Raw genomic sequence first — 3,638 nt, forward strand, 5'->3', positions numbered from 1 at the left:
GGTACCAGGCCATAACGATCAAAGTCGAAGCGCGAGCCTATTAATGAAGCAAATTCAATAAAGCAACAACTGGTACCATAGAGAAGCGGCCATAAACTGGAAAGTCTTGACCAATTTGAAAGATCATTTGATGTAGTTGAAATAACTGAATTTTGGGTTGTTCGATCAAGTACCGGAAACTCAATGGAATTCATAACTGTCTCAATGTAATTTTTTTCTTCTTTTTTCTTTTTATTGTCTGAATATTCAGGAGCTAAGACCATTCCAATGCTCCTTTTCGCCATGCATAAACTGAACCAACAATTGGGATAAGCACGAAAATGAAAGCTTCTATAAATACAGATACACCCAATACATCGAAACTCATCGCCCATGGATAAAGAAAAACCGTTTCAACATCAAAAACAACAAAAACTAGAGCAAACATATAATAACGAATTCGGAATTGTAACCAAGCGTCGCCCATTGGTTCTATACCCGATTCATAACTAGAAAGTTTCTCTGGCCCTTCGCTAATCGGGGCCAAAACTCCGGAAATTAGAAATGCCAAAATAGGAATAAGACTTGATATTATTAGAAATGCCCAGAAAATATCATATTCGTGAAGCAGAAACATAGATGCACTCCTATGAATGTGGAAAATATACCGTATTAGTCAATTCGAATCGGAATTGTGAATTCATCTATAACTCTTTAGCCGAAATACCAATGAATTTTGATTGAACCACCCAGTTTTTTTGCTGTAGGTCGTGTCTTGTTTCAAGATTCATCGAGTGGAATCCTATTTCCATTTACTTCAATTCTATTTCGATATGGTATAGACATATCATGTTCTTATACAAAAAAATTTTCTCGTTTTTATCTCGTTTCAGATTCTCTCTAAAAAAAGCTAAAAAAGGAATTCAAAATTTTATTTTTAATTAGTTATTTAGAATTTTATAGAATTCTGTATAGACTTTTTCTTAAGATTTAAGTTAAGATATTGATATTATTAATAAAAATAATAATAATAATGAATTCTATACATATGTTATCTATTTTATGAATATTCATATAAGAGAATCAAATGGTATTGTATTGGTATATGCTTTTCATTAAGATCCAGTTAGAGGATTATTGCTTCTATTGATTAAATACGGAAATAGAATGCATTGACCTATTTGATTCTCTCCCCTTGTTCTCGACTTAATGGATTTGATTCAATGCATTGAATTGCGAGAAACCCTTAACATATCATATAACAATTCATAAGTTTCTATCCCCAAATTACAGGCTTTGAGCCTCTACTGCCTCGACCTGCACCTACCCAAAAAACAAAAAAATCGGATTATGAAATTAGAGCTCGAAGTCTTGAAAGAATCATTCCAAACCCCGATCTTTAGTACTTGAAATGGGTCCGAAATGAATGGAAATCCTTGTTAATTTAAAATGTAATCAGAACTAGTGAAAGTAAGACCAACCACTGGGTTAGGTTTCATGTCAATAAAAAGATTGATTTTGAAACAACCCTACACAATGGAGCGTATCACAATGATAGAGTCAGCCGAATCATAAATGATCTACGGAAGAAACTTCGAATGGAATCCCGCATTATCAAACGATTCGACAGCCCAAATCCCCCAATAACTCATGGAAATAGACAGAGGTGCAAACACTAATAGATTTAGGACCCATTCAGTATCTCTAAAACAATGAGTTGGGCTGTTCTTCCGCAAAAAAAGCGATGAGTCGGGGGCTTCTTAACTCGTACAAGTTCAAACGGACCCCCAATCTTCTTGCATAAAGTCAGCATTGGTAGAATTGGAATGGTGGGCAATTGGGTTGGGGTATATTGGGATACAAAAAAAATAAATATTTTACCGAAAGATAAGACTACTTGATTTGTGTTTAAGATAAGATTACTTGATTTGTGTTTTGCTAGGCCGGTTATACGAAGATGAACCCATTTGACAATGTTTACAATGAAACTTTCCAAGGAGTTTCGTTTTTCAAACTCTGGCTCTTCCACAAATACAAGAAAAATAATATGTCGGTCCTGGATCCGTGCGACTTACTATCAGATTGGATTTAGTTTGGGTTGGAGTTTTTAGCCGGGCTCGGGTCATCATTTTGACTTCAAAAATTCACTTTGGATTAGGTATACCAAAACCAAAGAAAAGGAATATCACTAACTCTTTGATCGTGGATAGAAAAACATGAAAAATTCATATGTAATTCACCCACCAAGATTGAAGAATGGGTTTGTTTATCCGAGATCTAAAAAATACCGATTGGGTCCATTGAAATGCATTTTTGTTTTCAGTTTCATGCTCGCTCGCGGGGATCATTCAGAGCATGCAAGAATTATTCTATTTCGATGGACCAACCGGCCGTCCGACTACAGCTACAACCAACAAGCAAGAATGAGGAAATTAAAACTATACAAAACAAATTTTTTGTTAATTTTAAATTCATTAAAAATCAAATCAATTAGGGCTATACGGACTCGAACCGTAGACCTTCTCGGTAAAACAGATCAAACTTATTATTATCGAAATGATTCAAACTGTTTCAAAGACCCAACATGCACTTTTTTTGCATTGGGCTCTTTCATCACCTGATATAAATATCAGATAGTCCGCCATACTTTTTCTTCACAGAAAGATAACGAGATGGCTCCACGTGCTCTAATTCATTATTTTGATTCTGATCCAGAAGCAATACCAAAGTGTTTCAAAGAAGAGTTGCCTTGACGTAGGTCTGCCTCCGGCCTAGATCAACCTAAGTTAAATGAAGTCTCTATCGCTCTGCTCAAAGAGTCAAATATGAAACTTCATACACCTTAAAGTTCATAGTACGAAAAGATATTTGTTTGAGGTCCTTATACTCATTATGCCTAGCATTGAATGCACTGGGTATTCACCTTATCAATTATCAAATCAACGATGGGTTCTATTTGGAGCCTAAATTGGCATCCAAAGGGGACCGAACCAAATATTTGTCAGGCTATTGTTCTCTTGTTCCCTGGAATATGTGGAGTAAGACATCGATTTCTCAATAAGATCAATTCTGTTGATTGCATGATGGACTCCCCTGAAAAAACATTGGCGCGCGTGTAAACGAGGTGCTCTACCTAACTGAGCTATAGCCCTTGTGCTTGTGATAGATAGTTTATCATGTAAATAATTTCTTGTCAAGATGAATCTTCTATGATCCGACATGAGAGCTTCTGGTCTGTTTCCTGCCAAGAATTGGTATTGCTTAGAAATAAGATTCCATCTATAATCCATCGATATGATGGGTCCCTTTTCTTTCTCTTTGTGATGATAAATGACCTACTTAACCCAGTGGTTAGAGTATTGCTTTCATACGGCGGGAGTCATTGGTTCAAATCCAATAGTAGGTAGGACTTATTAGATACCGGAGTCACTGGTATCTAATAAGTTTTTATATACACCCTCTTTTTTTTTCTTTTCTACCCCCCTTACTAGTAGTCTAGTAAATTTATTTTTATTTTTTTCTTACATCAGAATTCCATTACACTTGATTGGATTCAATCGGCAGAACTCAAATATGGTGTATAAACAGAACTTATTTTTTGGGCGCACCAACTAGTTAGGAAATTACATTGATAGCCTCTACGCGCGTCCTGGCTCGTC

The sequence above is a fragment of the Eschscholzia californica genome, unplaced genomic scaffold (assembly GCF_041429995.1).
Source record: "Eschscholzia californica isolate CP2 unplaced genomic scaffold, dmEscCali1.0.p SCAF_136, whole genome shotgun sequence".
NCBI classification, from domain to species: Eukaryota; Viridiplantae; Streptophyta; class Magnoliopsida; order Ranunculales; family Papaveraceae; genus Eschscholzia; species Eschscholzia californica.